This window comes from Pan troglodytes, chromosome 6 (assembly GCF_028858775.2).
Source record: "Pan troglodytes isolate AG18354 chromosome 6, NHGRI_mPanTro3-v2.0_pri, whole genome shotgun sequence".
NCBI classification, from domain to species: domain Eukaryota; kingdom Metazoa; phylum Chordata; class Mammalia; order Primates; family Hominidae; genus Pan; species Pan troglodytes.
In genome coordinates, this window is record NC_072404.2 from 20,704,130 (window position 1) to 20,731,319 (window position 27,190).

The following is a 27,190-nucleotide window of genomic DNA, read 5'->3' on the forward strand; positions in this document are numbered from 1 at the left end:
TAACATTTTCACTTTATTCTTTGTTAGTGTTTGTCTTCTGTGATAAGACAAGTGACAGTAATCATGTTAGTCTCTGTAACACTTCACATTTTACCTAAATGAACCATTTTGTTTTTACCCTCACCAGTTAAAGATGGCTTTTGCTTCCTGGCAAATTTTCAGAAAGTGATTGTGCAAGAAACAGCGATATTTCCAATTACTCTTTTACCTCTTCAGTCAGCATCTGGCCTTTCTCCCCCACTTTTCTTTGAATCATTGTTTTTCCACTTTTAAAAAGAGTATGTAAAGGAGATTATCTGATGACTAGCATAATCTAATTTTTATAATAAGACTTTACAGCTATTTAAAGAGATGTTTTGAGTCTGCACTTTATCTGTGACTAAAGATCTCTACCCTACACACACACCCCAAAGAGTTTGTTATTTAGTGTCCCTCAGGACAAAGAATGTGGACGTATTTTTGGACCAGCCTTCCACTATATGATTCCCTTATTTTCTTTTTATACCTCTCTGTGTTTAGATCTTCCAACTTTTCTCCTCTCATATTAACTGCATTATCTTCCATTTCCTTCCTGGAAATGTCCCCATGTTCATTTTCAGAGTTTGGGGAGCCAAAGCAAAGCCTGAAATTGGAATCGTGAGTGTGTCAACTTTGGATCTGGGGTCAATGCAGGTGGATTCCAGTTTAGGTGGATCCAATTTTGGGTATCATCAGAGAAGGAAGATCTCTCAAGCACTATCCACCCACGGCATCCACAAAATAATATGCTCAATCCCACGCTGATCCATAGTAGAGTACCATTTTAATTTTTTTTAAGTAGCAAAGCAGTTAAGAATTAGAGTTAGTCACACTGAGTGGTAAATTCTAACCCAGCATTCACTAAATACGTTGCTTTCAGAAATTTGTTTATTCCCCCTGAGTTTGAGTTTTTTCTAAAGGGGAGAAAATGCCATCTCCCTCCTGTGAGGGGCATATGTAAATGAGAGAGCATATGTAAAGCTCTTGACACAGTATGTGCAACTGCTGCACTCAAAATAACTGCCCACTACTACTCATTCGTTGTGTGACGAACAAAGCACATGAGAAAATAATCCAGGGCTATCAAGTAGTTGAACCTACTTCATAGTAAATACCCAAGATATTGACTATGGTATTGGGACATAACATATGTGACTCACTTGATCAGAATTTGCGTTGGTGTTTCACAAGAGAAAGAGAATGCTATTGCTGGAAGAGAGGCAATAGGAATAGGCTTCTTCACTATTTTTCCTGGAGTTTTCTCTGGGCAAGTGCTCCTCGGCTAGAGGCATTACTCTTTAGAGAATACTGCAACAGTATTGTGCATATATAAATACAGCTCTGTTCCTGAAGGCAGCCAGAAGAAACATCCAGGAGAGGATCATCTTGAAATGTCATTTCAAGCCTATACATCACATCATAGTCGTTATCAGTAGGCAGAATTAGATTTCGCGATCAGCAGCTATCTTCATCTGGCTTGTCTGACTACAACTCTCCGTTCTTTCAATAGTGTGCAAGAAAAAGCATCAGTCATAGGATACTAGTTCAGACACTATCCCAGCAAAACTTACCAATGGTTTTAAATTGTTAAAACAATTTAAATAATTGTTTTATTACACAAATGATTTTTATAATCTTCCCAGTCATAACTTGAGCTTTGCTTACCAGTAGGACAAGAAAGTATGAAGCAAAGGCATTGCCACCGCTCAACTCCAACTACATAAGTTTCTAGATTTAAAAAAATTTTGTCAAATTTTTATCAGTGCTCTTAACCTAATTTTCTTTCTCTTTAGCTACATAAAGATTTCAGGTAATAATAGTTGACTCTAGAGTATTAGGGAACTGCTTGCAAATTTGCTCCAACCATATTCTTCTATTCTTCATATAGACTTTTCGTTTTCTTTCTCATTGCTGTCAAAAATTTTTAACCACCCTCATGTATGCACTATTGTAGCAAATATACTCCCTGCATTATATTTTACTCAGTGATTCACAAAGTCACATGTAGACTTTATGCACAGGGATACTATGTATGTGTGTGGCATGGATCGCCTATAACAAATTGGGCACTCCAACAATGCCAAAAAATATTAAGTAAGCCTTTATACCTGGAGATCCCCGTGATGAGTAGAAAATTAGCCAACACTATTCCAATGACATTCTTGACGTGTTTTATTTTTGGTAAAAGCATGAAGATTTGGTGGATTAGAGAAAGAGTAGCACAATTTAAAACTGAAATTATAGGATAAGAGTAGTCCTTGGTTACCCATTTTCTAAAGACAGAGGATTTCAGAATTACTTTGTTTTTCACAATTGTTATTTCACAAATTTTGAAGCTTCTTCTCCTATGGAATATATGCTAGCCTATGGACGTATCCGGATTAAAATCTTACATTCTCTTTTAGGTAATTTCTGTTTTGCCAATAATTCTTCTTGGAGAAAAATGTACTAATACAGTGTTTTCTCCAATGATCCTCCAACTAAGTCTAACATTCTTGTGTAATATATCCTTTCTGTTTGAGGGATTTCCACCCCCCCCCCCACCCCCACCCCCTACTGCCCCACCACCACTGTAAAAATCTGGTCAATGCAAGAGGACCTGGTTAGGTACCCCAACATTTTTAACATTAATTATTTCTGATTTCTTTTCTAGAAAAGACCTTCAGTATTCTGCTTGCATTCATGTTTATTTAGTCATTTGCTTTACAATGGACTGGTCCTTGCTGACCTGTTTTTAAAAGAGTTGGTTATCTGCAATTTGAGCAACCAGTTGAAGTTGTTTTATAAAAGTTTTAAGCCTTCATTTTCTGCCAGTGAACACAATGCTGCTTGGTTTCTAAGTATAGAGCCATCTATGTAAAAATCGCCACTTTAAAATCACAAGAAAGAGACTGTTCAGCAAGTGGAGGAGATTATTGCAGCAGGAAGAAACTGAGGGAACCCTCCATGTGGCACCCACTGAAGAGTATTTGAATGTTTATCATATCATCAGTGTGGCCTAGGCTGTTGCCTAGCAGTTATCTAGAGACCTACTTCACGTTTTATTTTAATTTAATAAGGTAAATCAAAGACTTTTGTTTGCTTGCTTGCTTGTTTAGTTCACAGATTAGGAATAAATCTGGACTGGAACTTGTAACAATTAACTAGGGCATTTGAAAGTCCAAGCCAGCCTCTTTATGAATTACATTTTGAAAAGACAAGCTGCTATCTCATTAGTAACTTTCAGGAGACCACTCTTGGAATTAAATTTAGAAAACATTTACCAGTCGTGTTGCCCAAAATCACAATGGACAGGGCACTTTCTGCATAGCTAATACACAAGCGGCATCCGCCTGCAAATCACAGAGCACCCCTACTATAGCATAACTAGGACAGGAGTCAGGGAGACGAACCGATTTCACATTTCACGGAGAATTCAAAGCTATGCTTCTCTAACTTTCCTCCCCATGTCTTCTCAGCTTCCCTTCCCCCGCACCACATACCCAGAAGCCACTCAATTTGCCAACCATGTCCAGTTTAACTTACTGCAGTGTGATGCAGGCGAAAGCTGGGCGCATCTCTGAAGCGAGAGCCACTGCTTTTCCGGAGAGGAACTGGGACTAGCCAGTTCTCAGGATCCTTTCCAATTCACACGCTCCCGGCACAGTAAGAAGGCTCCCACACAGCTCGGCTTCCCCAGAGGAGTGGAGCTTCAAGAACTCTGCTCACAGCATCCTCCTCCCCACTGCCACCCCCTTCCAGAACACCCGGCCCATTGGAACTAGTGTCTGAAAGATGGAAATCTACTTCCAGGCAGCAACACAGGCTGCCTGCAGTTCACCCGTCTCTGATCATTTGCAACTAAAAAACAGCGGAGGCTGAAAGACGTAGGTTTCCGGAGCCTGAAAGTCATCTTTGGCGTCCCCCTTCCCCACCTCTCACTCCTCCCACTTCATCCCCGCTCCTCTATCGCGTCCACCCCCAGTCCTCCAGACTCCCACTCAAGCTAGCTATCACAAATGATTATTTTATCATCCAAACCAGCAAGCAGCTGAAGGAAACAATTTGTCAGAGATGAAATACCTGTTGTCCATGACTAACGCTCTTCTTTAGTCTCTCTTAGTCCTCGATTTATGTCAAGACGCGTTGATATTGGAAGTCTGTGCAGTGTGTGTGTGTGTGTGTGTGTGTGTGTGTGTGTGTGTGTGTGTGTGTGTGTGTGTGTTGAGGAGGAGGCGATTTGCGCGGCTGCAAGCACCAGCCCTGCCTATCTCTGGCTGCCGCTTCTCCAGCTGCTATTGCTACTCTTGCTGATGGAGCTCAGGGGAAAATGAGACAGGGAGACAAGGCTATACAGCTGTTTAACTGCTGGTCCAGTTATAAGACAGGGGAGGAGACGGTGCAGGTGAGAGGCAGTTGAGACAGTGAGCTGGATTCACTGCAATTACTACCACTCACTATACATCTCAGGGAGGAAATATGATACCCGTCTCCCCTCTCCCTTCTACAACTGTAGTCCTTGGTGGGTCATTGTTCAGCAAGCATCTGCCGAACCCACTTCTACCAATTGTAGCAGCTGCAGACGCTCTTGCTGCATTCCGGCTTGGTAACCTCGGAGCAGGTGACTGGAGGATGGATGAAGTAGAAAGGCAGTTAAATATTGAGAGAAACTCTATGCATGTGTAACCAATCAGGGCACAGATAAAAATAACAATTTTGAGGCACGTGTGTAAAATAGTGTATTAGGGTGGGAAAAATGTAAGTAAGTCAATAATCAAGATTTTTGTGGACTGTGTACAAAACCAGACAGTTATTAAGCAGTGTGCTTACCAGCTTATACACGGGGTATCTTGACATAGAAGTCCCGTGGTTGCTCTTAACTTATCTATATAATATTCTCAATGATTTCAAGGCATTAACATCTCTCCGTCAGCTACAGACTCTGGTAAAACCAACTTGATTCTGTCTTCTATTAACTTTCATTTGCTCTCCTTATTGGCTGCTCTCATTAATCTCCAACATATTCTCATAAAAAATATGACATTCAGCAGAACTTAGAAATGGAAGATGTTCTCAAATCCCCCAAAGAATAGAATACTTCTTAATTACTAGTAACATTTGCTCTAGTAATAGTCTGTCTTCACTTTCTTGTTCTGTAGATTGAGTAACCATGAACAACCCCTCCTAAATACACACACACACACACACACACACCACTTAATTGAATAGTACTTTTAATCCACTTTCAGTCTCCAGTTGTCTGAGCTAAAAATAAACTTAATTCCTTTTGATTTTATTTGTAATGCACGCCTTTAATTATTTCTGCCTCTGAGTACTTTTCATATTGGCCATATTTTTTCCCAGTTGTTAGGGCTTGTGTAATCAGGGTTAATCAGGGTTAAATTAAACAGAGGGGAACACGGAAGAAAGAAAATATAAGAAAAGACCCAGAAGGAAGAAAATAACCCAAAAGGATTAAATAATACATCTTTTCCTGATGTGTTTATACTGCCTTTAGCTAAACAAAGACCAGTTAATGAGCAAAGCATTTATCAATTATCCAACAAATATCAATTTGCCAAAGCCAGCCTAACTTCAATTTTAACAGATTTTATCAGAGGCTAATATTTTGTTTTAAAAATCATATAATACCTTAAATGCGAATAGTATCCAGAATTTTTTAACGTCAAAATTCTAATTAAACATGATGCCAAATAGCTATTTTTCTCTTCATTTGTTGTCTGTCCATTAAATAATTATTGTATCACACAATTAATATTATTAACAGTCTGAAGAGTACCTTTTTTATACTTGTGTACACTGCAGTGTAAGGAAGTAGGCAAAAGAAGTCTCTAGCACATAGAAATACATTTTGATACAAAAGGCCAACTTTATCCACAAATGGTATGATTTTAAACTTACCCTGCTCAACAAATTCATCCCTTACTATAACTAGCAGGATCTTGCCATTTGTAGTTTAGCAGGGTTTTCTTTTTGATTTTTTTGGTTATTGTTTTTTGTTTTACCTTTACTCCCATTTTGAAATTAAATCATATTTAGGAAGAGCACTAACACTTTAAACATTATTGAGAGACATAATTTATTAGCTATCTTCATTATAAATAAGAAGGAGTCTAAACATCTGGTCTGGGTAGAGCTGGAAGAACTACAAGATGTTAAAATAATTGGTAATGAGTATTTAACGTCCATCTTGTTAGTTTTTTTTTTTTTTAACAGCTTATAGCATTACTAAGATTCACTTTAAGAAAAAACCACTCTCTTAAAACTACAAGGTTTGGTAATGGAGGAAGAAAATTTTCAGTTAAGGATTGGTGATTGAATCTTATTCCTGACTCATAACTCAAGATTTTCCATTTTGTGGTAAAACTTACAAATCACTCCCTTACAACACTGTGCCCATTTCTCCAAGATGCTTCTCTGCTCCCATCACTAGATTTTCAGAAACTTCATGGGAATCTGTTTATCATTCATCAATCTAAAAAATAAGAGAAAAATGAACTTGCTCTATACTCATTCCTCAACATAATCATCAATTTGTGAAAATATATAGAAATGAATCATATTAATTTTCATCTACATCTCCTTCATCATCAAAACAAGTATTCCCAAACTAAATTTTGTAATTTAATGATAGTCATTTACTGAAGAGAACCCAAAAGTTTGCAAACTGTACAACAGCAAAAGCAAGCCATGTTTGCTTAGTTCATTCATGCGTCTCTAGCATCTACCAAAGTGCTTAGAAAGTGGTATGTGCACAGTAAAATAACTATTGAATACGTGAGTGAATGAATTAATCTGTGACTGCAGGGCATTGGAAAGATAAGTGAGCTGGAAATAAGGGTGTTTGAATTCTTTTCGTCTTTTTTCTGCTGCTAAATAACTGGCACTTTAAGGATATGACTCACTTCTCAGGGTCTCTAAGTGTCCTTTCATATCTGTCACTCACAGGCTCCACAAAACTGCACAATAATGCCTGTCCTTAAGATTCCTCCAAAATGAATTTTCTACTATACACATTCAATCAATAAAGTTATCTAGAATCTAATTTCCTGAGGGGGCTTTCAGGGTCCTATTTAATCCCTAAGAAATTCACAGCTCTCTCTCTACTCCCCTTTTGACTTCTAAATCCCTACCTAGTCTTGTGATTACTGGACTAGAGCCTTAAAAAAAAACAAAAACAAAAACAGATTGCTACACATTTATGTGTGCTTGTTCCTAAAATGTTGGCCTTATATCAAGGATTACAAGCAAGACAACTTTCATTTACCTTTCATCACTCTTAATAAATTAATTTTTAAACAAACAAAATAAATGATGAGAGACAGCGCTTAAACTGTGAAGTATCAGAAGTTATTGACATTAGATAGAAATCTATCTTTTTTCTGTCTTTTTTTTTTTTTTTTTGAGATGGAGTCTCGCTCTATTGCCCAGGCTGGAGTGCAATGATGCGATCTCGGCTCACTGCAACCTCTGCCTCCCGGGTTCTAGTGATTCTCCTGCCTCAGCCTCCCAAATAACTGGGATTACAGGCGCATGCCACCATGCCCAGCTAATTTTTGTATTTTAGTGGAGACAGGGTTTCACCGTGTTGGTCAGGCTGGTCTCGAACTCCTGACCTCGTGATCCACCCACGTTGGCCTCCCAAAGTGCTGGGATTACAGGCGTGAGCCACAGTACCCGGCCTCCAGAAATCCATCTTTAATCACAGCACTGTATGTAAACTGGTGCTTAAAAATTACTTTGTCATGTTAATGTTTTTCAACAAACATTTATTAAACATCTATTACCTGCAAAGCATTGGGAAAAGAAACGGTTCAATAGGATATAGCTTTATCTTTTAAAGAATATACAATCCCATAAATAAAGGTATTCTCACTTTAAATTTTTTATATAAGTATTTTATCTTTCAAAAAAAAATAAATTGCTCAATAATTTAAATCCTTACCAACTCTGGCTTTAATCATGAGAGGATAGCTAGTTCCTAAATTTAACAAAGTGTCATACGGGAGCTTTTCCACTGGTTTTAAATCAATGAATCAGTGGGACATAAGCTGGAAGGCTAGGAGAGATTCAGAAAAGACATGATATTATTGCACTCCCCTTGAAAAGAATAATGATCATAAAATATGGGATTTGATAGGCCCTCAGATCTCTTTGGGTCCAAGTCTCCTCTTTTACAGGAGAGGAAACTAACAAAATAGATCACCATCACTTATTTCTGGGCAGGCCATTTACAGGCCTTTCCACTGGACTTCCTGGCTTTGTCACAAAACAGACGTGCTTCAAGTCCCAGCTAGGTTAATTACTGGCTCCATGACTTTGGGAAAATAATTTTTTTCTACACCTTAGTTTTCTCACCTATGAAATGAGGATGCCATAGCACCTACCCCACAGAGTGGTTGAGAGAATCAAATAATGTGTCATGTGTGAAGCACATAGCACAGTGCCTGGCAGCATTCTGCGTGTGCACTTACATGTATACGTGCATGAACACACACACACATGTACACAGGGGTAATGGTTTCCATAACTGTGTGCCCTGTCTTCATTGAAACCATAATTTCTGAGGTTAATATTTAAGTATATGACTTTCAAATTATTCTTATTTCTTTATATATAAATATGTAACTGAATGGTGATGGCAGAATCTGAATGATTCTTAGGGGCAGCAAGCTCATTGTTGACCTAGTAGGCAATTTTAAATCAGAAAGACAATTGTTCCTCTGCTTCGATGAAGGTACCTGGTATTACAAAGTGGTCTGAGCAATGATAAATAATATGAATTAGGGAAGAAGATATTCAGTCAAACTTCCTGAGCCACCCACAATGTGTGAGGTCCTAAGCTGGACACATAATTAAGGAACCACAGAAAATGCAGCAAAACACGATTTAAAGCACAGCATAGAAATTCTGTGACAGAGAAATTGTAGTTGTCCAACTGAAGTTTTATGTGGAAAATTAGCAGACTGTAATATAGCTCAGCCATTTATTTGGCTGTCTCCGTGATGGATGTGGAGTAAACTATAATTGATTTAGCAATGGTCATCCACACAGTGTTCCTGAAAATGTCCATGTTTTATACTGCATGACCTCACTTTATTATTTAGACCAATTGTTTAAAAAAAGAGAAGGCATACATATTGTGACTTTATTATTATTATTTTTTTTTGAGAAACTACATAGGCCAATTTAACTAGTTCTTCTATACCCACTCTAACCCTTGAGCAATATCCCATCACTCTTTCTAACACGCTGGAGGCCATTTAGGTGTCTCTACATTAGACTTAGAGGCCAAATTATATTCATATTTACACAGAGCCCTGCACACAGAAGGCACTGAAAAGATTTTCAGTTGCATTGATATGGACTTGTATCAAATAATCATTTTAAATGTCAGTTTTGAAAGAGAACAGAAAACCTCCATCTAATAGCTAAATCTCTAAAACACCATGCTATAAACTGCAAATAAATACACTAGCTTTAAGCCATCTAAATGATTAAATCTGTTTATATTGTTTACAATTTAGAGAAGAATGCCTTAAGATAAAAGCATTTTATTTTTTTTGGCTGAGTTGGGGAGGGCCTGAATAGCTTTCTATCATATCTTATACGTGACTTAACCTTAGAGCTATTTTTTATTAAATGAAATCTTACCTTTCTGTAACTTCTATAAAGACAGATAACTTGAAAGGAAGCGTGGAAAAATTTGTAACAGTAATGATAGCCTCATGCATCAAAATGCATATACACATAGACTGGTTTTGGGGTGACTTTAACAAAGCACTTTGTTGAAAAAACAGATGTTATATAATTGTGGAAATTTAATAACAAAATTCATTATCATTATCTTCACTGTTGTAAATCAGCCATCTGTGTGGTATTTGTCCTTGAAGTTAGTTTGAAAAAGTAAGGATGCATTTCTTCAATTAACTTTCTCAGTCTATGACTGGCTGGAAGATAAATATGGATATTAAAATAATAAAATGTGTTTGTAAAATAGAAAGGCTCATTCTAAGCCTCAATTAAATGTCCTTGAAATTTAACTCTTACGCTTTTAGCGATGGCTTTCTATTGTACATTTCCTGCATCCAACTTGAAGAATTGAAGAAGAAAAACTTCATCATGTATGTACTGTGCAGCTCACACAGCTATGTCTGTTAAAGCCAATTCGTTTCATCCTACGGTGAATAATGTCTTATCTTTATATTGTAAGCATATTTTAAAATGTCAGATTCTCAAAGAAACTCAGCATAAAGAAAGATGCTGAAAGAGGGGTTGTTTTGTGCAATGTTGCCTTGTACTAATCTTTCTTATATGCTTTTAATAGCCTCTTTATTCTTATGAATATCAATATTATGCACACACTATATTACTGGGATTTCGCTTCATAGGTCTATGTAGACTGTTGTTAAGAAGCACTTTAATAATTTGTAGAAATTGAAAAAAAATGTTTTTCATTTAACATGTTTAAAATAGTTATACCCAGCCCAATGTTTAAAACTGAGGTTTCTTGGCTAGTATAAAAATTTAAATCTGCAAATGGCCTTTATCACATGTCAGATTGCAAAATAAGAATACATTGCATAATTAAAACAATGATTAAATATATATTTAAAAATCAGTCACTTTATTCCTCAATTGGGATGACCTGAATTCAGAAACCATATTTGTCTTGGGTGATTTATCTAAAAATGGCTTTTGAGGTGGAATAGTTTTTTAATAAAACATTAGCACATAATGTGTACTTTTACATCAATAGAAACTGACATCAAAATTAAGAGGGGAAAATTATGTTCCATTGGGATAATCTTGGGATACTGTGATTTAATGATGTTTTAAATAATCAAAATCATGTATTAGCTGGGCACAGTGGTTCACACCTGTAATCCCAGCACCTTGAGAGGCCGAGGTGGGTGGATCACTTGAGGTCAGGAGTTCAAGACCAGCCTGGCTAACATGGTGAAACCTTGTCTCCACTAAAAATACAAAAAATTAGCCAGGCATGGTGGTTCATGCCTGTAGTCTCAACTAATTGGGACTAGTGACTAATGTAGTCCCTAGCTACTTGGGAGGCTGAAGCAGGAGAATTGCTTGAACCTGGGAGGCGGAGGTTGCAGTGATCCGAGATTGCGTCATTGCACTCCAGCCTAGGTGACAGAGCGAGACTCCATCAAAAAAAAAAAAGAAAGAAAGAAAGAAAGAACCTTATATACTAGGAGAAGGCAAAAAACAAAACAAAACAAAACAAAAAACACACCTATGATAAGTAATTTATTATGCATTGAAAAGATTTCTTCCAAAACATATTAAAAGAAAAAGACTGGAAGACATAAACCTTTATGGAAACTTTTGGTTTTCTTTTTTTGTCTACCAAAATTGTTCATTTTAGTGAGAAAAAATACTTTTATGTTAGGATTTAATCTAAGATATATGATCAACAAATAACACCTTATTTAACTATTATAACTATCTTACGAAGAAGATACTCTTGTTACTTTCAATTTTCACATGAACAATCAGAAGTACAAAGAACTTAACTAATTTATCCAAAGATATACAACCTGTGGGAATGACAAAAGCACTGAATCTCTCTAATCTGGCTCCAAAGTTCCTATTCTTAACACCTCTGCTACATTGCTTCTCCACTTTAAAGAGACAAATATTATTTAAGATTTGAAATTTGAATGCTGAGGGCAATACAACAGTTAGTTGATTAATCTATGTTTAATCAGTATAGAATATCACTAATGCCTGAAATATTGATATTTTATATTAGCTTTAAATCAGCTGGGGGTGATAATTTAATAACCTAATTTAACTCCAAATTCAAGCTTTCTTTCATTTTTTCATGTTGTAATCTATCTCAAACATATGCATATTTACTGAAATGTATAGTATGTATCATATACTTTATGCCAAAGTAAGAAATAACTGTATACAGCCATTAACTCATTAATCTTAATATATATATATTGACCTTAAAATGTATACATGTAGTAAAACATGTTATTATAGTTATCAATTTTTTGTAGTGATTTCCAATTACAGTATGAACTCATTGACAGAAGGGCCATATTTTATTTGCTTTAGTTCTTTGAAAAAAATAATGGAATCAGAAGCACTACCAAAATTATCACTGTATCAATAAGTGTAGTTGTGTAAGGATCTGTCCAAATGCTGAAAATATTTTAAATAATTGATCTTAAGTTATTTCATATTCTGGTGTTGGAGTATAAGTATTTCTATTTTCATTTTTTTATTGGGCTTAGGATAATTAATTATACAGTATATTTATTCTTTTAAATATTTTTCAATGTTATTAACTTATAAGCTCTATAAGTTCCAGGATTCTCAGAGTTTTTTTCCTCCCACTATGGCTCCAACACTCAGCTCAATGTCTGGTGCTTTGTCACTGAAGTTTAATGATTTATTAACTACCCAAGTGTAAATTGAATTAACAAATTCAGGAACTGTTGATAAATCTCTTCTTTTTCTGTGTTTCCCTTTAAAAAACAGACTGGCTTTCTCAAATCTATATCACCTGAGAAAGATGTATGTGTCCACCTGGGGTTTTCACAAGTACCTTAGCTATAGGAAAAGCATCTGGGTACTATGATCCAAAACTGCAACAACGCTGTTTCATTTGACTTCAGATGGGAGACCAAAGATGTGAAAATAAAAATGAAGGCAATTAGTAAAATTAATGGACCATTCTCTGTTATAGAGTTTCTAACTTTGTTTACATAATAACATGTTAGAATATTATATGTCAATAAAACAGTATGCAGATGCCAGAAAAAAGGAAAGTCTGCCTAATATCTAAAATGTTTGGACTATGTTCAAAACACATCAGAGTTCTGGTTGTTTTGTGCTTGTTTTAGTTTGTTTGCTTCTACTCAGTGTCCTGCGCCCTTCTTCTGGTAACAAATTCTGATTTTTCTTTGAATACAATTTTATTGGAATATAAATAGAGGCAACTTTGTTTCCAAGGCCAAGTGGACATATATTAGATGAACCGGAATCTCTCTCTAGAAATTTAAGCTTTCCAAAGTATGCAAAGCTGTTGGAGGTGATAAATTCCAAAAGAAACATCCTCATGTGTTTCATATCTAGATCTCCAAATAGGCCTATTTCCTAATGTTTCTAAGCCCAGTCCTATAGTGGTTTCTTTTAGTTAGTCAACTACTTCATATTTGTTGAATATTATAATTTTGCATCAAGTAAGCAGAATTCATTTAATTTTCCTGCAATAAGAACATTAGCAGTTACATCAAGCAACAATGAAACATTTAGAGTGTGCCTCAGAGGAATGAGTTCACTGGGGGACTGGTTGGGGTAATTTATCTGATAGTAATAGGTAGAATGTGCTGGAACAAAAGGAGACAAGCACCTGGAGGACCACGCAGGAGGCTGCTGAATAGCTTACATGAGAAGTCAGAACTGTTTTAATGGAGTTAAAATAAAAAGTATTTAGTGTTATGTAGATTCAGCCACAAAATTCATCATTATTTATTTCCTTAGCTGCAACAAAGTAGGACTAAGTGGATGCCAGTGTCAAGGCTAAATATTGTCGTGAAAAATCTATCATCATAGGTTTTATCGCTTATGTCATTTTATGATGTTAACTGTGGCTCCAGGCTCCATTTCTCTTGTAGGGTGCAGAGTTTCCCACACATATGAGTGTCCCATACATCTACCTCTTACCTACAGATAGACCATCTTTCATATTGGCTTGTACAGAAAGCACTTCTCTGTTCCTTTTAAGTTGTCCCTCATTATTTTAAATGAATATTCCTTATTTCACTTGTCAAAGGTAATTATTCTCCACCATTTCTTTCCGATTTTGTGGTTCTCGTCAAGTGCCCCACTTTGTTCAACTTTCTTTCTCATAGAAGATGTCATTTCCTTCAGTTTCATCAAGAAAGGTGGTGCTGGTTAGCACTCTTCTTAGCTTCGCCAGCCTCACTCACAATGTTCCAGCATTGTGGATCAGTGAGTCTTCATACTACTGTCCTGTCAGTACTCAAGATGTCTTCTCTGCCCTGAAAGATTGATGGCGATGTGACCTTTTCCTTGCTTTGTTTGGCACACAGTAAACCCTTATTTCACACTCCGCTCTGTTCTCTTCTCCTCTGGAAAATATACGATTTCACCCTCTGTTGACTACCTTTGCACATGCATACTGAGCAGTTATTCTGTTTCCACCATTATGGCACTTTTTACATTTTCTAGAAAATTTCTATGAATGCTCCTGTTGCTCTCACTAAAACATGTAACTTCTTGAGGTTATGTATCCTAATCATCATAATATTTATTACCTTTGAGTAAGAAAATTGTGTCCTGCGTACTAGATATTGTGCTAATCACTGTAAATACAAACACAAATGCCATATATTTCTCTGACATTAAGGACCTTTAACTAGGTGGAACCCAAGAAACAATTCTAATATTTCAGAGGAGAGTGATAATAGGAAAAGTAGGTCTGGAAGAGCAAAGAAGGAGGCAAACTAAATTGAAATGGGAAGAAAATGACATGGAAGTTTTTCCTGGGGTAGTTGACATTTTGGAAGAATTTTCAAGGATGACTTGCTAGATAAAAAATAATGGTAAAATCTTTTGACTTATAGTTTCAACTCACTCCAACATATAAAGGGCATGGAAGTCATCACTCTCATCCACACATCAAGACAAAGCTAAGCAAGCTAATCAATAACTTTTCTTAGGTTAATCAGCAAATGGAGTTCACAGAGTAAACTACTACCCACAAAATCGAAGAGACAAGCAAACATAGAGAATCACAGCCGAGATCAGCTTACCTAGAAAAAAACACTTGAGCAAGTAACTGGTATTAATAGTTAAATGTAGCCCTACTAGGTTCTCATGGTGAAGACTGGAGAAAAATTACTTTCCCTCATGCTTTAGGGAGAGGAAGGGAAAAAGTAATTGTTTTAAAATATCACAGGAGAAATTAATGATTTTGAAATAAGTTCATAGTATTTATAATGAAGAATTGCTCTCAAGAGAAAGACCTTGCCAGAGCCTTCTCTGACCTGGAAAAGCATCAATTAAAAAGCTCAGCTCCATCATTCCTTCTTGTTTCACATAAGGGGAAGGAAAAGAAAGGCTGATATACCCATCTGAGGTCTCTGCCAAAGGACTCACATCCACTAAGAAAACTGAGATTTAATCATAAGATTATAGAAAACTACACGCCCAAATACTTAGAACTTCATCAACAGGGCTTACCACTGAAAGAGCTACAAGATACAGACTCTAACTAAGAAGAAGTTCTTTGGGAAACCCAATAACAAAAGGAAAGAAAATGAATCTAGGAGAAACTAAATCCTTTAGCACATACAATATAGCAAATATTAAGCACAACCCTCACTCCTAGCCAAATTAACATAAATGATCACACCAAAGGCTAAGTTACCTCAGTTACCAAATACAGCATGTCTGGGTTTCAACAAAAAATTGTAAAGCATACTAGAAGCAAGAAAAAAACCAAGTCTGAAGAGACAAAGCAAGCATCAGAACTAGACTCAGATATGACACAGATTTTTAAAATTATTAAATAGGGAATTTAAAATAACTAGGATTAATATGTTAAAGGATCTAACGGAAAAAGTAGACAACATTCAAGAACAGACAATGAATGTAAACAGAGAGAAGACTGCTCTAACAAAGAATCAAAAGGAAATGCTAGAAATTAAAAAAAAAACAACACCAACACTGTAATAGAAATGGAGAAGATTTAAGATGGTCTCATCTGTAGACTGGACAGAACTGAGGAGAGAATCAGTGAGCTTGAACACAGGAGGAAAATAAGGTCTTCTGAAATAAAATATAAAGAGCAAAAATAATTTAAAAAGTATAACAGACTAACCAAGAATTATGGGACAATTACAAACATAAGCATCATCTGAAAGAGAAGAAATAAGAAAGAACAAGAGGCCAGGCATGGTGGCTCACACCTGTGATTCCAGAATTTGGGGAGGCCACGTTGAGAGAATTGTTTGAGCTGAGGAGTTTGAGACCAGCCTGGGAAATACAGCAAGACCCTGTCTTGACAAAAAATAAAATAAATAAAAATTAGCTAGGCTTGGTGACACATGTCTCTAGTCCCACCCAGCTACTTGGGAGGCTGGAATGGGAGAATCACTTGAGCCCAGGAATTCGAGGCTTCAGTGAGCTATGATCAAGCCTCCACACTCCAGCCTGGCCTGAATCACCGAATGTGACCCTAACGCCATAAGAAAAGGAAGAAAGAACAAGAAAAATTTGTTGATGTTATAACAGCTGTCTTCCAAAATTAATGGCAGACGCTAAACCACAGATCCAAGAAACTCAGAGAACACTAAGCAGGATATATTTCCAGGCATATTATATTCAAGCTGCAGAAAAGCAAAGACAAAGAGAAAATATTGACAAATGTGAGAAAATAAATGCTTTGCCTATAGAAGAACAAGAATAAGAATTACACTGTGCCTCTAATCAGAAACAATGCAAGGAAGAAGAAAGTGGAGTCAAGTATTTAAAGTGTGGAAAGAAAAAACCCCACCAACCTAGGATTCTATATCCAGTAAAATTATCCTTCAAAGGGGAAGAAGAAATAAAGACTGTCTCAGAAAACAAACAAACAAACAAAAGAGAAACAGGGAATTTGTTACCTGTAATACTGTCTTGCAGGAAATGTTAAAACAAGTTCCTCAGAGAGAATAAAAATATATAGTTCAGAAATTTGAATTTATCAAAGAAAGAGTATCAGAGAAGGCATGAATGAGGGTAAAATAAAATGTTTTGCTTTTCTTACTCTGAATTAATCTAATAGATAACTATTCAACATAATAAGAATAATGTATGGAGTGATTATAGTTTATGGATAAGTAAGATGGATGACAACAATGTTATATGGAATAAAAGCGAAAAAGAAGATATATGCTGTTATTCGGTACATGCATGTACCATCTTTGAAACAGTATACTATACTGCAAAGTGAACACAGATTAGTTGCCAATACATATTGCAAACTCTGAGATAACCCCTAACATTTTTGAAGAAGTATAATAATATAATAAAATAGAAGAAAATAATATAATCATATGAAATAGTTAATTAAAAGAAGTGAAAGCAGTGAAAGAGGGAACGACTTTTTTTAAAAAAAGAGCAAGTGCAGTGTGTAAGAAGAAGTTACAATCAAGCTAGACACCAATCCCATTATATAAATAGTCATTTTTAATATGATTGATCTAAATACATACAATAAAAACTTGTCAGAGGACATGTAAAAAAAGATTCAACAAATATATTAAAGGGATGGAGAAAGATAAACCATGCTAATGCTAATCAAAGTAAAGCTGGATTAACTGTATTAATTTCAGACAAAGTCTATTTTAGAGCAATAAAAATTATAAGGGATAAAATAGGCATTATATAAGGATGAAGTTGACAATTCCCTAAGAAGGCATAACTGTTCTTTATGTGTGTGCACCTAAAAACAGAGCATTAAAGAACATGAGGCAAAAAATGATAGAAAGAGAAATAGAAAATTCATTATTATAGTCGGAAAGTTCAACACCTCTATAACAGCTATTGACAGCTCCAACAGGCAGAAAATCTGTAAGGATACAATTGAACTGAATATCACCATCAATCAACTATATCTAATTGACATTTATAAAAGGTTTTGTCCAATAACAGCAGAATACACATTCTTTTCACATTCCCATGGGGCACTCACCAAGATAGACCACATTCTGGGCCCTAAAACACACCTTAACAAATTTAAGAGATTATAAGTCAAGCAAAGTATGCTCTCAAATGGAACTACACAGAAATCAATAACAGAAAGATAGCTAGAAAATAATAAAATATTTAGAAATTAAAGAGCATTTTAAAATAACATAAGTCAAATAAAATGTCTCCGAAGAAATTTTAAAATATTTTAAACTAAATGACTAAGAAAACAATACTTATGTCAAAATATGTGGAACACAACAAAAGCAGGCTCAGAGGGGAAGTTTGTAGCACTGATTGATATATTAGAAAAGAAGAGAGATCTAAAAATCAACAATCAAGTCTTCCATCTTAGGACTAGAGAAAGTAAAGCTATATAAATGTAAAACAATCAGATAAAAAAATAGAAGTTAGAGCAGAGATAAACAGAATGGAAAACATGAAATCAATAGCAAAAAAAATCAATGAAAGCAAAAGTTAGATCTTAGAGCAATAAAATTAGTGAACTTCTAGCCAGGCCACTAACAAGAGAGAGAAAGAGAAGATGCAAATTACTAACATCTGTAGCAAAATAGAGGTCATCACTGATCCCATTTATAATAAAAAGATAATAAAGAAATGCTATACACAACTCTATTCTCACAAATTTTATAATTTAGTTAAAAAGGACTGATTCCTTGAAAGACATGATCTATAAAAACTCACATAAGCAGGAACACACAATCCAAATAGGCTTATATTTAGTAAAGAAATTAAATGAACAATGATTAACCTTTTAAAGCAGAAACACCATTCCCAGATAGTTTCATTGCTGAATTGTAACATTTAAGGAAGAAATAATACCAATTCTCTAAAATCTGTTGCAAAAAAATACAAGCAGAAAGACCACTTCCCAACTCATTCTATGAAGCTAGCATTACCCTCATATCCAAATCTGACCCTTACAAGAATGAAAAACTATAGACAATTATATATCATAAATGATCCTCAACCAAATATTAGCAAATTGAATCCAACAATGTACAGAAAGAACTATACACCACCACCAAGTGAGATTTATTCCAGGAATGCAAGGCTAGTTGAACATTTGAAAATCAATAATATAATCAATCCCATCAACAAGCTAAAGGAGAAAAAATTATACGATCATATTAATTGATACCGAAAAAGCATTTGCCAAAATTCAACACCCATTCTTCATGAAAAATCTCAATTGCTAACAGGAGAGAAATTCCCCTATTTGATAAAGAATATCTACAATAAATCTACAGGTAACATCATACTTAGTGATGAGAAAATAAGTGCTTATTTCTAAAATACAAAGCAATAAAAACATGTCTCCTCTTACCATTCTCACTCAACATTGTACTAAAAGTTCTAGGTAACTTCGTAGATAAGAAAAGAAAATAAAAGGCATTCATACTGGGAAGTAAAAAACAAAACTCTTACAGGAGACATGTTTGTGTAAAAGTACAAAAAAGAACAACAAAAATGAAACAAACAAAGGAAAAGCTTCCTGAAACTAATAAACAAATGTAGCAAGGTTGCAGGATACAAAGGTAATATATAAAATTAAATTGCCTTTCTATACACTGACAATGAACAATTGGAATTTGAATTTTAAAACACAATACCATTTACTCTAAAATCAGTGAAATAGTAAAGTGAAATTCTTAAGTATAAATTTAACAAAATATATACAGGATGTATATGATGAAATTTACAAAGTCCTAAAAAAATCAAAGGAGAGCTAAATAAATAGAAAGATGTTTCATATCCAGAGTGGGAATATTCAATATTGTTTTGTGTCAATATTGATCTATATGTCAACTTGATCTATGGAATCAATGCAATCCCAATCAAAATTTCAGCAAGTTATTTTCAGATATTAACAAAATGATTCTTAAGTTTATATGGGGCTGGGCATGGTGGCTCACGTCTGTAATCCCAGCACTTCGGGAGGCCGAGGGGGGGCGGATCACGAGGTCGGGAGTTTGAAACCAACTGGCCAACACGGTGAAACCCCGCCTCTACTAAAAATACAAAAAATTAGCCGGGCGTGGTGGCAGGTGCCTGTAATCCCAGCTACTCAGGAGGCTGAGGCAGGAGAATCGTTTGAACCCAGGAGGCGGAGGTTCCAGTGAGCTGTCATGCCACTGCACTCCAGCCTGGGTGACAGAGTGAGACTCCACCACACGCACACACACACACACACACACACAAACACACACACAGACACACACACATACACAAAGTTTATATGGAAAGACAAAAAAGACCCAGAAATAGGTGACTCAATACTGAAGAAAAACAAAGTCGGAGGACTGACACCACCCGACTTCAATATTTACTATACAACTACTGTAATCAGGGCAGCACGTTATTGACAAAGAATAGCCAAATTAGATATGGAATACAACAGAGAGCCAAGAAATACACCCACAGAAATATAGTCAACTGATATTTGAGAAAAGAGTGAAGGAAATTCAATGGAGAAAAAATAGTCTTTTCAACAAGTGCTGCTGGAAAAATTAGATATCCATATGCAAATGTATACATACATACATGTAGAAACCTATACAGAGACCTTACATGTTTAACAAAAAATAATTCAAAACAGATTCTAGGAATAAATGTAGGACACAAAACTATAAATCATTGATATCCCTTGGATATTTGTCCCCTCCAATCGCAAGGTTTTAATTGCAAAAAACTGAAAGCAACCAAGGTGTTTTTCAACAGCCAAAAAGATAAGTAAACTATGGTACATCTCTAAAATGAAATATTATTTGGTGATAAAGGGAAATGAGCTATGAAACGTGATCCCCAATGTTGGAGGTGGGGCATAGTGGAAAGTGTTAGGGTCATGGGGTGTATCTCTCATGAATGGCTTGGTGCCATCCCCTTCATGATGAGTGAGTTCTCACTCCATTAGTTCACATGTGAGCTTGTTGTTTAAAAGAGCCTGGCACCTCCTCCCCTCTCTCTTGCTCCTTTCCTCTCCATGTGACATGTTTGCTCCTCCTGCACCATGATTGTAAGTTTCCTGAGGCCCTCGCCAGAAGTAGATGCCAGCACTATGCTTCTTGTACAGTCTGCAAACCATGAGCCAAAATAAGCCTCGTTCCTATATAAATTACCCTGTCTCAGGTATTCATTTATAGCAATACAAAACAAACTAATGAATACAAACATGTAGAGGATAACATAGAAAATCTAGGTAACTTTGTGTTTCCTGATGAGATTTTAGATACACTGCCAAAAGTGAAATCCATACAAGAAAAGAAAAATGATAATTTGGACATTAAATTTAAAACTTATGTGCAAAAGATACTGTTAAGAGAATAAAAAGATATGCTACAGTCTCAAAGACAGTATTTGCAAATTACATATCTGATAAAGCACTTTTAGTAAAAATATACAAGGAATTCTTGAAACTCAATCATAAGGAAACAATTTAAAAATGGGAAAAATATATCAAAGACACCTCATGAAAGAAGGTACACAGATGGCAAATAAACACATGAAAATATATAAAACATCATATGTTTTTAGGTAATTGCAAATTATAAGAACAATAAGGTGCCATGATATGCTTATTAGAATGTCTATAATCCAAAAATTCTCCAATACGCAATGCTGGTGAGGAAGTAGAACAACCAGAACTTCATTCATTGCTAGTGGGAATACAAAATGTAAATGTGACTTTGGAAGACAGTTTGGCAGTTTCTTACAAAGCTAAACATAGTCTTATCATATGATCCAGCAATCACACTCCTAAGTATATACCCAACTGAGTTGAAAACTTATGTCCACACAAAACCCTTCACAGGAATGTTTATAGCAGCTTTATACATAATTGCAAAAAACTGAAAGCAACCAAGATGTTTTTCAACAGAGGAAAAGATAAGTAAACTATGGTACGTCTCTAAAATGAAATATTATTTGGTGATAAAGGGAAATGAGCTATGAAGCCAAGGAAAGACATAAATAAACTTACATGTATTTTTCTGAGTAAGCCTGAAAAGACTCCCATACTAAATTACATTTTCTTTTTAAATTAATTTTTTTTCATTCCCACTTTAAATTTTCCATTCCCACTTTAGGTTCAGGGACACATGTGCAGATTTGTTACATAGGTAAATTGTGTGTTGTGAAGAGTTGGTGTACAGATTATTTTGTCACCTGGGTAATGAGCATAGTACCCAATAAGTAGTTTTTCAATCCTCACCTCCTCCCATCTGACATTTTCGAAAAGGCAAAACTAGAGAGATAGTAAAATAATCAGCGGTTTCCAGAGGTTTTGGAGGGAGAGGGGAAGTGGTGAGTAGGTGAGATTTTTAGGGTGTCAAAACTATTCTACATGAAACTGTAATTGTGGATGCATGAAATAACATTGTGCCAATATTGGTTCATCAATTATAAGAGATGTAGGACACGAATGCAAGATGTGTGCTGGCAAAATGGAGAAGGAGAAGGGTATATACGAATTCTGAACTATTTGCTTAATTTCTCTGCAAAGGCAATATTGTCCTAAAAACTGAAGGGTATTAATTCCTAAAAGGTGATGTCTATACCAAACCGAACATCATTAGAAAACTAACATAACCTATGTGAAAAATGTAAGTTGTTTGTGTCTCCACCAAGGGTTATTTTGCTCCCCAGGAAAAATTTGCAATGTCTGCAAATGTTTTTGATTGTTATGACTAGGGCACAGGCAGTGCTAGTGACATAAAATGTGTAAAGGCCAAGGATTCTGTTAACCATCCTATAATACACAGGAAAGCTCCTCAAAATAATTGACCCAAAATATCAACATGGCAGAAATGGAGAAAACTTGGGCTAATGTGTTTTGTGGGCCCAAGAGTGGAAGGCAAGACTTAAACCAGAGATTATTTTGACAACTATACTAAGGAATTTGAAACTTACCCTAAAAACTGTGGATGTCTTTCAAAGGAATTTTAGCAAGATACAATGTGATTAAATTTACATTTTATAACAGTCATTTCAGTAGCAGTATAGAAAAGCTTTTCTTAACCTCAGTACCTTCCCAATCCACTGTGTTCTGATTAGGAGGTATGTTGCAAACTATTTGTTACTTATCATTCAATCAGAACTGTAAAAATCTTTACTAAAACCCTACAATAAGTGCATTTTTCAGAAGAGATGCTAAAATGATGACTTCGACAAAGAGCGTCTTTCCTTAATGTTATGCAACATGCTGTTTAGTAGAGGTAGAATTATGTTCATAAATATTGATGTAGAAAAAAAATGGAAAGAAAAGCAAGATGGAAGAGCAATTACAAACTGTTTCCATGACCAAAGCAGATAATTAAAAAGGCTAAACCAGAGCAACGACATTTACAAAGGGAAGGGAGAGTAGGTGATTAATTTAATAGATTCCAGGGATGGGGTGCCATGTACCTCTATACTCCCACTGTCTCTAGTATAATATGAAGACTATGTATGTATATATGTCTACATATATATGTGTATCCATCGTGTGTGTGTGTGTGTGTGTGTGTGTGTATCAGACTTCTTAGGGGAGTAGTATGGCTCTTCATAAAAATAAATATTGTCATACTACATTGCTTTAGCTAGTGCCGTCACTCAAAGATGGTGGGTATGGAGATTGAGAAAGACAGAGAAGTTGGGGAATTCCTTACAAAAATGATATAGAATAACAGCAGGGTTTAGAAGACAGGAGGCAGAAGCATATATACTTGCTTCATTTCAGCATGGTGTAGCCAAGAACATCCTAAGTTGTTAGCTAGGATAGTATTGTTACCTGAATTTTTATCCTCTCTCTGCTACTAAATAGTTGTGTGATTTTAAAACTCTTATGAAATTGACCAATAATAATTAAGTATATTTATGAGATACAATGTTACGTTTTGAGCTCTGTGTAAATTGGAGATACATTGAGTCAAGCTAAACACCATACCCATCACTTCACCAACTCATCATTTTTTCTGATAATAACATTGAAAAATCTATTCTTTCAGCAATTTTGAAATAGACAACATATTATTACTGTGATCACTATCCAGTCAATAGAGCACTAAAATATATTCCTTCAGTCTAACTGAAACTTTGTATTCTTTGATTAACATCTCCCCTTTCTCCATCCCTCCTTTTCCACCACAGCTTCTGGTAACCATTCTTCTAGAATTGCTGGGTATCCAATTATAAACAGGTATTTTTGGTACACAGTTTGAAGTTTTATTCCACTCTCCTATGGGTTCTGATATTGCTATTGAGTCAGCTGTCCGTCAAATTGTGATTTTTTAGAAGGCAATTTATATTTTCTTTGGTATTTTCTAATTTCACTATAATATTTATTTCTGCTTTTAGTTTATGGATTTCCTGAATCTTTCCAAAGTTATAAAAAGTTCTCAGGTGCTATATCTTCATTTATTCCCCTATTGTACTTTTGTTCTTTTTCTCCTTTTGGAGCTCCAATCAGATATCTATGAGACTCTTTCTATTTACTTTTATGAGATTGTCTTTTGTTGATTCCACATATAAATGAGATTATATGCTTTTGTGATTTTTAAACAAGTCACTTTTCCACTCAAAGCTCTGTTTCCTTATTTGTAGAATATGCAAGTTAGAAGACAAATTATCTAAAATTATTTGAAATTCATAATCTCAAATATATTCTCTTCCTTTTCTGTATTGTAGTTCAAACCATCATTATTTCCTCCTTGAAACATTGTATTCATCCCTTTTGATATCTGGCATTCATTCTTGAATTTCTCCAATCCATTCTCCATGGAGCAACCATCAAAATCTTTTTAAACTCCTCTATATAAAAGCTTTGTCCTGGCCGGGCACGGTGGCACATGCCTGTGATCCCAGCACTTTTGGCGGCCAAGGCGGGCGAATCACCTGAGGTCAGGAGTTTGAGACAAGCCTGGCCAACATGAGGAAACCCTGTTTCTACTAAAAATACAAAAATTAGCCGGGTGTGGTGGTGCATGCCTGTAATCCCAGCTACTTGGGAGGCTGAGGCAGGAGAATCTCTTGAACCCGGGAGGCGGAGGTTGCAGTGAGCCACTGCACTCCAACCTGGGCAACACAGTGAGGCTCCATCTCAAAAAAAAAAAAAAAAAAAAAAAAAAAAAAAGCTTTGTCCTATTCTCACAATAAAGTTTCTGAATATGACCTGAAGGCAGAAGGCAGGTCTGTCTTGGTTACTAACTACCTGTAACTGAGCTCTAATGACACTCTCCTCATTCTAACTGTTTAGTTTCTTGGTTTTGTGGATTTCTATTTTTGTTATAGAATTGTATTTATTTTTCCATAGTTCTTGAAAATATTTTTGCTGGATATGCAGTTCTAAACAGGTATTTTCTCTGGGCAGTATGAAGCTTTTATTCCACTGTCCTATGGGTTCTAATATTGCTATTGATTCAGCTGTCAGTCAAATTGTGATTTCCTAGAAGGCAAATTCTATTTTCTTTGGTATTTTCTAATTTCACTAGGAAATTTGTTTCTCTTTTTAGTTTACGGAGTTCCTGAATCTTTCCAAAGTTATAAAAAGTTCTCAGGTGTTATATCTTCAGAGATTTCCTCTGTGGTACTTTTGTTCTTCTCTCCTTTTGAAGTTTTAATCAGATATATCCATTAGACTCTTTCTCACTCTACAATCCTGAAACTCATATTTTTCCTCTCCGAGCTGCATTCTTGATGACTTGGTCAGATCTATCTTATAGTTCACTAGTGCCCTCTTCAGCTAGGTTTAATCTAATAAAAATTCATCCATCAAAGGTTTCCAATATTTTTTTATTTCTAGATTGTTTTGTTTCAATAGTAATCATTGAATTTTGTGTAATTTGGCACAGCATGATATTTTTAAAATTAAACTTTCTATTATGATTATTGTAGAGTCCCAAACAGTAATAAGATATAATACAGAAACACCGAAGTACCCTTTACCCAGCTCCTCTCATGGGAAACTTTACAATTTTATTACATTTATATATACTTACGGGGATTCCTCATGTTGCCTTTTGATAATCACATCAACCTCCCTGCTGCACAGCTTCTCTCCTTCCCCTGTCCCCAACCTGGCAACCACAAATGTTTTCTCTATTTCTCAAATGTTGTCTTTTTAAATTTGTTATATAAATAGAATCATACAATAGGTAACTTATAATGATTGGCTTTTTTCACTCACTACAATTCTCTATAGATTCACTCAAGTTTTTTATGTATTAATAATGTTTTCATTTTGATTGCCCAGTAGTATCTGATGATATGGTTGCCCCAAAGTCTGTTCAACTATTCGTCCACTGAAGGATACCTAAGTTTTTTCCAGTTTTTGCCTATTACAAAGAAAGCTACTGTGACCATCAGTGAAAAAGTTTTTGTGTGAACATATGCTGCTTTACTTCTCTGGGATTAATGCTGAAGAGTAAAACCATTGAGTCACATGGCAATTGTCATCAGTATATCTCCTTTGATGAAAATCTGTTCATGTATTTTGCACATATTTTTAGGCAGATTGCCTGATTTTTACTGATGAGTTTGGAGATTTTTAAAATGTATTCCAGATGCAAGGCTTTGCTTGAATTTTTATAGGAAAGGGATTAAACTTATAGGTCAATTTATGGAGTATTGATAGATTTTATTATGTTGAGTTGTGTAATTCATGAATATGATATGTCTTATTTAGGTCTTCTTTGATTTATTGCATCAAAAATTTTTAAGTTTCAGCATATATATTCTATACATCTTTGGTGAGATTTGTACCTGAATATTTCATCTTCTTTAGAGCAATTGTAAATCGTATTGTGTTTTTAATTTCAGTTGTCATATGTTCATAATTAGTATATACAAATGCAAGTTATTTTATATTTTGATCTTACATCCTATAACCTTGCAAAATTCACTTATTGTTCCAAGGTATTGTTTGGTTTAGTTTTTCAGTTTCTATGTGATTTTCTATGTGGACCTTCATGTCATTTGCAAATAGGAATAATTGGGTCCCCCCCCCCACTTCCAATATGTATGTCTTTATTTCTTTTCTTCAGTTTATCACAGTGGGTAGAAAAGTGCTGATATTGTGTTGAATAAGAGTAGAGAGAACAGAAATCCTTGCCTGATCTTGAACATTCAGTTTTTCACCATTGAGTATGAAGTTAACTGTAGGTTTCTGTAGATTTTCTTTACCAAATTGAAAGAAAAATCCTATAATCCTAGTTTTCAGGGAGTTTTTATCATGAATAGATTTTTTTCAAACACTTTTTTTGCATCTATTAATATAATCATGATTTTTCTTTAAACTGTTTCTGTGATGGATTACATTTCATACATTTTTTTCACTTGTTTTAAGAGATCTTATCACTGCTTTTTGAAGGAAATTATTATGGCTGCTTTAAAATTCTTGTCAGACAACCACACCATTTGATTCATTTTCATATTGGCATCT

At 35.3% G+C, this 27,190-nt stretch overlaps 1 protein-coding gene across 20 annotated transcripts in view; it reads right to left on the bottom strand.

Annotated features, from left to right (window-relative positions):
• The window catches only part of DGKB (diacylglycerol kinase beta), an 818,895-nt gene that overhangs the window by 743,081 nt on the left and 48,624 nt on the right, over positions 1-27,190 (bottom strand). For 6 of the 20 annotated variants that reach the window (XM_024357756.3, XM_024357752.3, XM_009452682.5 and 3 more), the window contains exon 1: positions 4,081-4,624. The exons of 5 other annotated variants lie outside the window; for them this stretch is intronic. The gene's annotated coding sequence lies outside the window, so the exon portion shown is untranslated. Of the gene's footprint in view, positions 1-3,543; positions 3,928-4,080; positions 4,625-27,190 lie in introns of those variants that run through there. 9 more of the 20 variants (XM_009452683.5, XM_009452681.5, XM_009452680.5 and 6 more) reach the window with 3 other exon arrangements.